The sequence below is a fragment of the Hipposideros armiger genome, unplaced genomic scaffold (assembly GCF_001890085.2).
Source record: "Hipposideros armiger isolate ML-2016 unplaced genomic scaffold, ASM189008v1 scaffold_126, whole genome shotgun sequence".
NCBI lineage: Eukaryota > Metazoa > Chordata > Mammalia > Chiroptera > Hipposideridae > Hipposideros > Hipposideros armiger.
Genome location: NW_017731476.1, coordinates 435089 through 448905, shown reverse-complemented (window position 1 = coordinate 448905; position 13817 = coordinate 435089). Strand labels below are relative to the sequence as shown.

The 13817-nt window shown below is 42.7% G+C and overlaps 1 pseudogene; it reads right to left on the bottom strand.

Moving 5' to 3' along the window:
- Positions 1–11048: 11048 nt before the first annotated feature.
- LOC109385844 (ADP/ATP translocase 2 pseudogene) lies at positions 11049–12175 on the bottom strand (annotated as a pseudogene).
- Positions 12176–13817: the final 1642 nt, after the last annotated feature.

Here is a 13817-nt window from a genome sequence, read left to right as displayed (position 1 = left end):
TTTTCTCATTCTTTCAAGCTCAGCTGGCAGTGGAACATCCTGTTAATAGACTCTCTCCTCCAGGCTCTCAGGCCACTGTGGTTTTGTGTATGTGGCTCTCCTTTCCCCTGGAGTCTCAGGTCACTAAGGGACTGGATTTCATTCACTTCTCTATCCATGTCTAACTCAGTGGCTGGCACAGTCAGTCAATTGGTAAATGAATACAATGTCTTCATATGCGGTTTAGAAATTATAGCACTGATTGAATAGGGAGTGATTTCCAGGCTATATTGTTAGGTGAAGAAAGCCAAGTTCAAAAGAGTATAACCTATGCTACATTTTGTGCAAGGAAGAGGGGGAAATAAAACAAATGTATCTGCACATTTTTGCAAAGAAAAACTCAAGAGGGATAAACCAAAAACAAAATCGGTTACCTATGAGGGGTAGAGGAAATGAGGAATCCTTGGATGCTGGGTTACATTCCTCTTGAAGGAAGCCATGGAGCTCTATTGAGGAGAGGGCCCACTTCCTTGAGTATACCTTTCCATACAATTTTTACTTTTCAAAGCATGTTAATGGTCCACATATTCAAAAAATTAAGAGAGATGAAGTGTACCTAAAGTCTGAATATAGATATAAATAAATGAGCCCAACTCTGTTTTAGATGAGGAAAAATAACACTAAAAGGGAAAAAAACTAGGACTCATTCAAGTAACTTTTAAGCACCCCCTTCTAAAGAAAAAATAACAGCATATAACTCTTGAATTTTTCTTAGTAAGTTTGCTGTAGGGCAAGACCATGACCATTCTGAAACTACTGGGTGTACTGTGGATTGAGCACATGAATAAATATGTAGATGTTGTTGGGAGCCAGGGTTCTCACTGGGGAAGTAGGGGAAAGCATATATGGAATGAGAGAAGTGAACATAAACTTTCTTCAAATTCTATCTGTGTAGAATTTATGAAAAAAACAAGATAGATTGATTGATTGATTTACACATACCTAGTCCCCAGAACTTGCTTTCTAAATACAATTCCACAGAAAGGACCCAGGACTCCTTGAAGAAATGGCTGATTCCAGCATGGGCAGAAGCAAAGAAGGTACCAGATGAGCCAGAAAATACGAGTTAAGTACTAAAAAAAAAATTATAAGCGTATCAAAGAGAAATAGAAGCCAGCTTGAAGAGGCCAACTCTGGCACAAGCCACAGATTATAACATTAAATAAAAGCAGAACCCATGCACCCATACTGGTAATAGACATAAACATATATGCATATANCTCCAGGTTGAGCTGTTGTTCAGCATCTTAGCTGTATAGGGCAGTGTCACTGGCCCTCATATGTGGGATCTGAACCGGGGCCCTCTGGTGTCCCAAGCCAGCTCTTAACCAACGCACCACTCGGCCGGCCCCAGTTTGCTTCTTTTTTGTCTGGTTACTTTTATTCAGCCCAATTATTCACCAGTGTTGTTGTGAGTTAGTTCTTGCCTTTTTATTGTGGAGTAAAATTCCACGTTATATCACAACGTGTTTATCCACTCACCTGTTGATGGACATTTGGGTTGTTTCCAGTTTTTTATTACAAATAAAGTTTCTATGAACTTTCATGTACAAGTCTTTGGACATATATTTCCTTTCCTCTTGCATAAATACCTAACATCAGTTGGATCATATGGTAGGTATATGTTTAAGAAACTGCCAAATTGTTTCTTCCCCAATGTATGGAAGTTCCTGTTGCTCCACATCCTTGCCAATACTTGCTATGGTCAGTCTTTAAATTTTAGTTATTCTGATAGGTATAGAGTGGTTATTTCATTGTGGTTTCAATTTGCAATTAAACCATCTTTTCATGTGTTTATTGACTATCCATATATCTTCTTTGGTGAAGTGTCTGTTCAAATCTCTGGCCCATATTTAAATTGGGTTGTTTGCTTTTTATTGTTGAGATCTGCAAGTTCTTCATTCTAAATCAGATATATGCTTTGCAATGATTTTTTCCCGGTTGATAGCTTATCTTTGCTTTCTTTTAAGACTGCCTTTTGAAGAGCATGTTTGTTTAATTTTGATGAAGTCCAATTTATACATTTGTTCTTTTATGAACTGTCTTTTTGGTGTTGCATCTAAGAAATCTTTGCCTAATTCAAAGTTACAAAAATTTTCTCCTATGTTTTCTTCTAGAAGTTTTATAGTTTTAAGGGTTTTTTTTCTTTTCTTTTTTTAAAGGTTTTATTGGGGAATTGGGGAAGGGGACAGTGTTGGGGAATTGGGGAAGGGAACATTGTGTTTTTCCAGGACCCATCAGCTCCAAGTCAAGTTGTTGTCCTTGAATCTTAGTTGCAAAGGGCACAGCTCAGCTCCAAGTCCAGTCGCCGTTTTCAGTCTAGTAGCGGGGCACGCAGCCCACCATCCCATACAGGAGTCGAACTGGCAACCTTGTTGTTAGGAGCACATGCTCTCACCAGCTGAGCCACCCGGCCGCCTGTTGGCAGCTCAGTGGCAGCTGAGCTTGGGCGCAGCTCACTGGCCCATGTAGGATTCAAACTGGCAATCCTGTCACTCAGAGCTCGCACTCTAACCAACTGTGTCACCTGGCCGGCCCTATAGTTTTAAGTTTTATATGTAGGTCTATGATTGTTTTCAAGTTACTTTTTGTATATGGTGTGAGGTATGGATCAAAGTCTTTTTTGCACATGGGTATCTAATTATTCTAGCACCATTTGTTGGAAAGGCTATACTTTCTCCATTGCATTGCTTTAGTCCTTTTGTCAAAAGTCTGTTGTCCAATTATGTGTGGGTTTGTCTCTGGACTTCCTATTCTGTTTTGCTGATCAATTTATCCATCTTTACAAGATTACACTGCTTTGATTACTATAGCTTTATCATGATACTTGAAATTACTGTAATGGTAGCCCTCTACTTTGCTCTTTTTTTAAAAAAAGATTTTAGGGCCGGCCGAGTGGCACGATGGTTAAGAACTGGCTTGGGACGCCAGAGGGCCCTGGTTCGGATCCCACATATGAGGGCCAGTGACACTGCCCTNGGCCGTTCAATGGCCAGCGACCGATCTGCCTCAGCCGGGAAGAGTGCAATGATCACAATACCAACATGGGCCAGCGAAGCAACGTCCTCCACAATTAGACTGAAGAACAAAATATAGCAACTTGTCTGTTCCCCTCCCCCAATTTCCCAATAAAATCTTTTTTAAAACAATAAAATAAATTAAAAAAATAAAAAGGAGGCTAAAGCAACAAACAACTAAATGAGATACTTGATCCTGGCCTAGATCCAGAAAAAAAATTGCTATAAAAGACATTATTGGGGGGATGACCAGTTAGCTCAGTTGGTTAGAGCATTGTGCTGATAACACCAAGGTTGCTGGTTTGATCCCCACATGGGCCACTGTGAGCTGCGCCCTCCCTATAACAGTCAACTATGCCATTATAGCATGAAAGCAATGTGTAACCAATGACCATGGCTGTGCCTCAATAAAAAAAATTTTTTTCAATACATTGCATATATGTAAAGTGCAAAATTTTATATGTTTTCACATGTATACATCCATAAAACCATCACTACAATCACAACAGTGAACATATCCATCCCCGCAAAAGGTTCCTGGGGACCCTTTGTCATCTCTCCCACTTGCCCCTCTGCGAGCCACCCATCCACAAGCAACCACTGACACACTTCCTGTCACCACAGATTGTTGTGGTGTTGTGGGACAACAGGCAAAAATCAGAATACTATGTGGGTATTTATATAACAAGAGAGAAAATAAAAATTTGTATTGGTAAAATTAATAGTGATTGAGTACAATTTTTGTAATATGAATCTCCTAATGAAAAAAAAATTTTTTTTTTTGTATAACACTTTGCCTACTTGGGGTTCAAAGTTAGTGTCCCTTATCAAAATTTATCACAAATGTTTATCTGTTCAGATTTTTAATGAAATTTTTAAAAATGTCTTTCACACAGATAAGTACTGCCAAATACTATTAATTTTATGATAGTACAATACAAGCTTATGATTTTACTTCAGCTTATTCATTATTTGGAAGGCATTTGTAGAATTCTATTAGATTCTTCAATTGCTATTTGCTTTTTAGTATGTCACCACATTGCAGTTTCATTACTTCCAATTATAGAGTTAGGTGGAATTGCCTTAATTGCAGTTAAATGGACTTTGAAATATGGAAATTTCCTTTGTCGTTATATTGAGGTCCTAAAAATGCTGCTGGAACTGTTGTTTGAGCTTGAAAAATATAACTATTATAAATTTATACAGGAATGGAGATTTTTAAAAAGATTTTTATTAAAAATATAGCTAACATACAATATTATATTAGTTTCAACGTTATATTATTCAACATTTATATACCTAAAAAAGTGATCAGCATGATAAGTCCAGTTACCATCTGACACCGTACCACACTTTTGCAATATTATTGACTGTATTCCCCATGCTGTACATTACATCCCCATGACTTACTTTACACTTGGAAATTTGGACCTCTTGTTCCTTCACCTTCCCCCTTTTTTTAAAATTTATCAATTACAATTGACATTCAATATTATTTTATTGAATTATTTATTAAATTATTTAATTTCAGGTGCACAGCATAGTGTTTAGACATGTATATAATTTAAGAAATGATCCCTCTGACTAGTCTAGTACCCACCTGGCACCATACATAGTTATTACCATATCATAACTATATTTCCTATGCTTTACTTCACATTCCCATGACTGTTTTGTAACTATTTGTACTTTTTCATCCCTTCACCTTTTTCACCCTGACTCCCAATGCCATCCCATCTATCACCCCAACAAATCTAGTACCCATCTGACACCATATATAGTTACTACAATATTATTGACTATATTGCTTATGTTAAACCCTACACCCCCACAACTACTTTGTAACAACCAGTTTGTACTTCTTAATCCTTTCCCCTTTTTCACCCACACTCCCAAACCCCCTCCCATCTGGCAACCATCAAAATGTTTTCTGTGTCTGTGTTTGTTCCTGTTTTGTTAATTTTGTTCTTAGATTCCACATATAAGTGAAATCACATTGCATCTGTCTTTCTCTGTCTGAAACACTTCACTCAGCACAACACCCTCCAGGTCCATCCATGCCACCACAGATGGAAAGAACCCATTCCCTTCCCTGGCCGAGCAATATTCCATTGTATATAATACCACCTCCTCTTTATCCATTCCTCCATGGATGGGCACCCAGGCTACCTCCACATCTTGACCATTGTAAACAGTGCTACAATGAACATATGGATGCACATGTCCCCTCAAAGTAGCATTTGGGTTTCTTCAGATAAATACCCAGAAGTGGGATTACTGGGTCCTTCTTTGTCTCTTGTTATAGCCTTTGTTTTAAAGTCTATTTTGTCTGGCATAAGTATTGCTAACCCAGCTTTTTTGTCTGTTTTTTTCATTTCTATTTTCATGAAATATCTTTTTCCATCTCTTTACTTTCAGTATATGTGTGTCTTTTGATCTGAAGATCTTGTAGGCAGCATATGTAAGGGTCTTGTTTTCTTATCCATTCATCCTTCCTATGTCTTTAGATTGGAGCATTTAACTCATTTACATTGAAAGTAATTGTTGATAGATATATAGCTATTGTCATTTTATTATTCATAATTTTCTCTTTTTTTTCATCTTAAATAAGTGCCTCTAATATTCCTTGTAATACTGGTCTAGTGGTGATGAACTCTTTTAGCTTTTTCTTGTCTGGGAAGCTCTTTATCTGTCCTTCAATTTTAAATGCTAGCCTTGTGGAGTACAGTAATCTTGGTTGTAGGTCCTTGCCTTTCATCACTTTGAATTTTTTTAAAAGATATTGTTGGGAAATTTGGGGAGGAGAACACTGTTGGGGAACTGGGGAAGGGGATCAGCCAAGTTGTTGTTTTTCAATCTTCGTTGTAAAGGGCACCAGTCGCCATCTGGCTTCCCGTTGGCAGCTCATGGCCTCTAAGCTCAAGGTGCTGTGTTCAATCTTAGTTGTGGGTGGGTGTAGCCACCATCCCATGTGGGAGTCGAACCAGCAACAACTTTGTTGTTAAGAGCACACACTCTATCCTCTGAGCCATCTGGGGATGGCAGCTCAGCTCAAGGTGCCAAGTTCAGTCTTAGTTGTGGGTGGGCATAGCCCATCATCAAACAGGCAATCTTGTTGGTACACCAGCTGAACCATCCTGCCACCTGTTGGCTGCTCAGCAAGAGTTCAGCTTGGGTGCAGCAACACTGGCCCATGTGGGAATCGAACCAGCGGACCTATTGCTCAGAGCTTGTGCTCTTAAGCCAACTCTTAACCAACCGAGCCACTTGGCCAGCCCCACTTTGAATATTTTGTGCCAATCCCTTCTGGCCTGCAAAGCTTCTGTTGAGAAATCAGCTGACAGTCTAATGGGAGCTCCCTTATAAGTTACTAGTTTCCTTTCTCTTGCTGCTTTTAGGATTCTCTTTGTCTTTAACCTTTGCCATTTTTTAAAAAAGATTTTATTGGGGAATTGCGGGAGGGAACAGCATTGGGGAATCAGGGAAGGGGAACAGACAAGTTGCTGTCCTTTTGTTCTTCAGTCTAGTTGTGGAGGACATCGTTTCACTGGCCCATGTTGGTATTATCATTGCGCTCTTCCCGGGTGAGGCAGATCGGTCGCCGGCCACTGGACGGCCGTTCACGGTGGCGTTTGGGAGCTCACGCTGGCTGCCGGCTACTCACGCCGGCTGCCAGCCACTCACAGCAGCTTTACGGCAGCCCACTGCAGCCTATGCCATCGCCAGCAACTCACGGCAGCCCAGCTCCAGGTTGAGCTGTTGTTCACCATCTTAGCTGTAGAGGGCGTGGCGTCACTGATCCTAATGTGGGATCTGAACTGGGGTCCTGCTGCTCAGAGCTGGCATCCCAGGCCAACTCTTAACCAACCTGCACTCGGCCGACCCTAACCTTTGCCATTTTAATTATAATGTGTCTTGGTGTGGGCCTGTTGGGGTTCATCTTCTTTGGAACTCTCTGTACTTCCTGGACTTGTATGTCTATTTCCTTCACCAGGTTAGGAAAGTTTTCAGTCATTATTTCTCCAAATAGATTCTCAATCCCTTGATTTCTCTCTTCTTGTATCCCTATGATGCGAATGCTGTTACACTTGATGTTGTCCCAGAGGCCTCTTAAACCATCCTCATTTTTTTTGGATTCTTTTTCCTTTTCGCTGTTCCGATTAGATAGGTTTTTTGTTTGTTTGTTTTTTTGCTACTTTGTCTTCCAAATCGCTGGTTCAATCCTCTGCTTCATCTATCTGCTGGTGATGCTTTCTAGTGCATTCATTTCAGTTATTGCATTCTTCACTCCTGATTGGTTCTTTTTTATGGTTTATGTCCTTTTTTTTAGCTGAGCCATCCTGCCACCTTTTGGCAGCTCAGCGGCTGCTCAGCTAGGCGGGACTCGAACCGCTGATGCTCAGAGCTCGCACTCTTGAGTGAGTTCTTAACCAACTTAGCCACTCAGCCGGCCCAACTGTCCTTTTTTTAATGCTTGCTATCTCTTCTTTGAAGTTCTCACTAAGTTCCTTGAGATTCTTATAACCATTGTTTTAAACTGTCTCTGGTAGGTTGCTTGCCTCCATTTTGTTTAGTTCTTTTTCTGGGTTTTTCTCCTGTTCTTTCATTTGGGATGCATTTCTTTGTTTCCTCATTTTGGCGGTCTCTCTGTTTGTTTCTATGTATTAGGTAGATCTGCTATATCTCCCAGTCTTGGCCGGGTGGCCTTATGTAGTAGATGCCCTGTGTGGCCCAGTGGCAGTGTCCCTGGTCAGCCGTACCAGGTGTTCCAGGAGTGTCCCTTGTGTGGGTTGTGTGTGCCCTCCCTCCCATTATAGTTGAGCCTTGGTTGATTCTGGTATGTCAGTGGTGGGATTGACTCTTAGGTTGACTAGCTGTGGGGTTTGGCCACATTCGAAGCCTACAGGCTGATGTGCAGGGGGCTCACCTCATGGAGCGGGATTCCCCCTAGAGGGCTCTGTTGCCTGTTGAGACCGCCTTTGTGTGTGCCACTTGTGGGGCTAATTGGGTGGTGCTCTGCTGTGGTCTGAAGCAACCTTCAAGTATGTTGGTTCTGGGGCCTCTTGGGAGGGGCTCCGGTGCAGACCCAGGTCACCCACTGCCTGGGACCGGTTGGGGGCTACCTAGGAGGGGTTACAAAGTGATCCGTAGTTGTTCATTGCCTGTGCTGGGCCTGGGGGCATGTGGGAGAGGCCACGCTGAGAACTGAGGATGGCTGCCACCAGCACCAGGTCTGGGGTAGCTCTGTAAAAAGCCAGGACACCCCAAGGCCTGCTGCCACCTGTCAGCTCTCTTAAGGTTCAGCCACTGATAACACCTTATGTAGTACATAAGTTGGGTGAGACAGGGTTTCAGGGAGTCACCAGAGTGGGAAGAATTGTGGTCACCAGGTTAATGTAAATTCTGGTTTGGTGCCAGTGCCAGAGCCTGGAGCGAGTCAGCTAAAGTCTCAGAGCACACTGGGGCCAGTTGCCACACGCCTGGGGCCTGCCAGACTCTGATAGTTTCCCAAGAAAGAGTGCAATGCAGGCGGGGCTGGCTGCTATCAGAGAAAGTGTCTCTGGCAGTGTGAGAGTGAGTTTGGGTAGGTTCCCAGTGAGTCAGCAGGGTGAAGCAGAACTTACCAAGCTAATCAGATTCAGATTTGGCTGGAAGTGTAGGGGGTGGGCTCAACATGAGGAAGATGGCGCCCGGCTGTCCGCTACATGAAGGTGGACTCCTCACTGGGAAAATACTGACTGTCCTCCAGTCCTCCCCCCGAAGCCACACAGCATATGTCTCTGAGGCCCCTCAAGTCACTGCCCCTCTGCTGCAGCCCAAGGTAAGTGCCTGTGAGTGAGTGTGTCTGTGCGCAAGCTGTTTAAGAGGATGTCTTGGTTTCCCCAAAGCTTCCGGCCTACTCAAATTGTCAGAATCCCCACTGCTTTTCACAGCCAGATGTTGTGGAGCTTCTCTTCTCGGCACCAGTATCTGGGCTTGAGTACCTGGCATGGGGGCTGGGGTTCCTCGCTCCTCTGGGGGGAACCAAGGCAGCTGAGATAGCCCTCCTGATTCTCAACTGCAACACACAGGTATGCAGCCCATGCCACATCTCCACCCCTCCTACCAGTCTCAACGTGGCTTCTTTATATTTTTAGTTGTAGGACTTTTGTTCGGCTAGACTTCAGATGGTTCTCCAGGTTGATTGTTCTATAATTTAGTTGTGTTCAAGGAAGGAAGCAGGCATAGTGTTTATCTACTCTGCCATCTTGGATCTCTTCAGAGATCTTGTTTCTTGCTTTACCTTTTGACATCATGTGCATAAGACAACTTGACATGACTTTCGAGTCAAACAATGTTATCATCAAAATTACTTCACAGCAGTGCCAATTATATACATAGGTGCAAGTTTGCCTTGTAATTTTAGGTGGAATTCATTAAGAAACATTGGCAAGTCTGCAACTAAAGTTAGTTATCAAAGCCATTCAGTGTTTGATAGTAGTGGCTGAGTATGGTTCTTCTCATTCAGAAAAATTTTCAGTCTAAGCCCTGTTCAAAAAAACCACAGTAAAACATTAGCACTCCTAAGACATCAGACTGCTCTGAGGTAGGGCAAGTCAGCATACTCAGCTTCTGTTTCCATTATAACAAAAATTCCTGGAACTGATGATGACTAAGCCCCCACGAGCAAATGAAGCTCACAATTGACAATACTGGTTCAATGTCATACAATAGATTCAAATAATGACTGCCAAGGACCTGCAGATAAATAACACAATTCACAATTATAGGCTTTAAACACCTTACATTTCAGAAGCTTTGTAAATTTGTCCAACGTGGGCCTTTTCTGCTGCACATATATTTTTACCAACATTCATTAGTAGATTCGACTTCGGTTTGTACTGAATTCGTGTTTTTTCAATTTCTTTAAAAATATTCTTGTCGGTAGTCATTCCATACAGACTATTCATAGCGGCTAACTCTTGAGTCACATAAAACTCATCGTTGAGGGCCGGCCGAGTGGCGCGTTGGTTGAGAGTTGGTTTGGGACGCCAGCTCTGAGCAGCAGGGCCCCGGTTCGGATCCCACATGCGGGCCAGTGACGCTGCGCCCTCTACAGCTAAGATGGTGAACAACAGCTCAACCTAGAGCTGGGCTGCCATCGGTCGCCAGCAACAGCGTAGGCTGAAGTGGGGCTGCAGTGGGCTGCCATAAGCTACCGTGAGTGGTTGGCAGCCAGCGTGAGTGGCCGGCAGCCTGTGTGAGCTGCCAAGAGCCACCATGAGCGACCGCCCAGTGGCCGGTGACTGATCTGCCTCACCCGGGAAGAGCGCAATGATAATACCAACATGGGCCAGTGAAGCCACGTCCTCCACAATTAGACTAAAGAACAAAAGGATAGCAACTTGTGTTTCCCTCCCCTAATTCCCCAATAAATTAAAAAAAAATCTAGTTGATTCCTCTAATAAACAACACTTCACGGTATTGGTATCATCTCTTATATCATCAAGAGCCAAGAAAAGCCACTTGAAATCATTCACCTGTTTTTGTTTTTGTTATTGATGTTGTTGCCAATTTTTTCAACTCTTTGAGCAACTGTTCTCACTCAGTGGCTCATAATCTTAAACAAGTTTCTATTTTCTCTGACACACTTCTTTGGTGACTGCATTCGAATATGACTTAACGAACTCACGATCAGTAAACAGCTTTTTTCCCTTGCCCGGGTAGCAAATGAACTATCTGGATTGGTGGCAGTCTCTTTCTTTGATTTTTTATTTTTCAGAAGAAATTATGCTGTGATGAAATATTCTTTAAATTTTTTTTTTGACGGTTGCTTTCCTGTGTATTAGGAATAGTATGATGAGTGCTTAATCTGTTAAGGTCAATGTATATTGTATTCATCTAGCATACGGATAGCTTTCTTAAATAACAAACACAATACTTTGCTATCTAATTGTTTTTTCTATTTCAGATGTCTTTTATTTCTTCAAGTTTATTATTTATTAGGACTGAAATAAAAAATATAATTGAGTCCCATCATTATCATGATCACCATGGAAATGGCTTTAGGAGAAAACTGGTCAGATGAATATTATTGCTTCCCATTTTCAACCAGTAAAATAGATGCCATTGATAAACAGACAGCCAACCATCTGTCAAGAATGCTCTCAAGATGTTACATAATACAACATGCCTGTTCACAGAGGGGGAAAAGACTAGGAAATAACTTATGTGAACTTCTTGATTTCATCATACAAGACAAGCAAAAAAGCACCACCCATGCCTCTGAGAACATTGGACCATGCACCCTTGAAAAAAGCTTTGCCTCCTTCATCATTAGCAATCTTCCTCCAGCAGTCCAGCGTGCCTGTGGACATGATATCAGTTCCTTTGTTCCCTGACTGCATCATCATGCGGCGGCGCACAGTGTCAAACGGGTAGGAAGTCAACCCAGCCACCGCCGTGACAGACTGTGCAATCATCCAGCTGACAAAGATGTGAGTCTTCTTGGGATCTGGAAGCATTCCCTTTGCAGTGTCATAGATACTGAAGTAGGCAGCTCGGTAGATGATTATGTCCTGCACAGACACATTAAAGCCTTGGTACAGGCCCTTAATCCCATCAGATGTGTAGATCTTAACCAGGCAGTCACCGAGGCCTTTGAATTCCCTTTCAGCTCCAGCTTTGCCCACATCAGCTGCTAGACAGGTACGGGCAAAATCAAGAGGATACACAAAACACAAGGAGGGGGCCCCAGCAGTACCACCTGATGCCATATTGCCTGCAAAGTAGCGCCAGAACTGGGTTCTCTTGTCCACACCACCCAGGAAGATCTGCTTGTATTTATCTTTGAAGGCAAAGTTGAGAGCCTGGGTGGGGAAGTATCTGATGACATTGGCCAGGTTACCACGCCAGAAGGACAGGACTCCCTGATCCTTGGGGATACAAACCACTCAGTCTATAATGCCCTTGTATTGCTTATCTGCGGTGATTTGCTTGCTGGCATGCTGCACTTGCAGCAGCAGTTTGACCCATTCCATGGGCACTACTGCTGTCTTGGAGATGGCCGCGGCCACTCCACCTGCCAGGAAGTCCTTGGCGAAGGACACAACAGCATCTGTCATATTGAAAGGGAAAAAGAGGCAGGTGACTGAAAAACTGGGCTAGAAACTGGCTGGGACTCCGGGCTCTGGGCTATTTAATTTTTTTTAAACTTTATTGGGGAACAGTGTGTTTTTCCAGAACCCATCAGCTCCAAGTCATTGTTTTCTTTCTTTCTTTTTTTTTTAAAGATTTTATTGAGGAATTGGGGGAGGGGAACAGCGCTGGGGAATTGGGGGAAGGGAAACATACAAGTCGCTGTTGTTTTGTTCTTCAGTCTAGTTGTGGAGGATGTTGCTTCACTGGCCCAAGCTGGCACCATCATCACGCTCTTTCCTGGTGAGGCAGATTAGTCGCCGGCCTCTGGACGGCTGCTCACGCTGGTTGCCGGCTACACACGGTAGCCCGTGGCAGCCCACTGCAGCAGGGGCTGCAGCCCACACCGTCGCCAGCGCCCCACGGCAGCCCAGCCCCAGGTCGAGCTGCCGTTCACCATCTTAGCTGCAGAGGGCAGTGTCACTGGCCTTCATATGTGGGATCCGAACCGGGACCCTCTGGCATCCCAAGCCAGTTCTTAACCAACGCGCCACTCGGCCAGCCCTCAAGTCATTGTTTTCAATCTAGCTTTGGAGGGTGCAGCTCACTGGCCCATGTGGGAGTCAAACTGGCAACCTTGGTATTATGAGCCTGTGCTCTAACCATCTGAGCTAACTGGCCACCTCCTTTGCCATCTAATTTGTTTACAAAATAATCTACACTTCACTCACTTTTCTTATTTGGAAATGATGGGTATGAACTGGTAATTTTTTTTTTTTAAAGTCACAGTATGGTAATATGCATGGCCCTTGAAACACGGTCACATTAGACAATGTCACTGTGATTTGTCATGTCCCTAGTAGCAGTTTGAGGTGACGAGAGAGCTAGCACATATCATCCCTAGCCCAAAGACTTAATTTTGCTGTTGTAACTCAACAGTATGTAAACTAATGGGCATGGGTGTATTCTGATACAACTTTATAGACACCTAAGTTTGAATTTCATACGATTTTCACGTCATTCTTCTTTTCACTTCTTTCAACCAACTGAAAGTGTAAAAGCCATTCTTAGTTCACAGACATACCAAAATAGGCAGTGGGGTAGATCTGGTCTACCAGGCTCTAGTTTGCCAAACTCTGAGCTAAACTCCAATGACTCATAAATGTGTATCTCGAGACATAATCTGTACACTGGACTTTATGCTTACATAGCCAACTGCCTATTTGACATCCTACGGGTATCTGAAAACAAGCCACTCAAACCCAGAGTCCTCGTCGTTTTTCCCCCAAAATTTTTATTATAAAAAAATTCAAAAATATGAAATGGTTGAAAGAAATTTACAGTGAACAGGGTTCTATCATTAAAACTTTACTAAACTCGTCTTTTCAAGCGAGTTCTTAACCATCGCGCCACTCGGCCGGCCCCTAAACTCGTCTTTTCATAGACGAGTAGATATCCATCTATCCATCCCTTTATTGATGTTTTCATCAATCATAGTTTTTTATGCATTTCAAAGTTAACTTCACCCTAAATACTTGTTGTACAGGGCTTTTTTCTTTCTTTCTTTCAAGGTAGAAATCAGGTATAATGTTCTAGAGTTTTATATAAATGGAACCATGCAGTTTGCTTTTTTTTTTTTTTTTT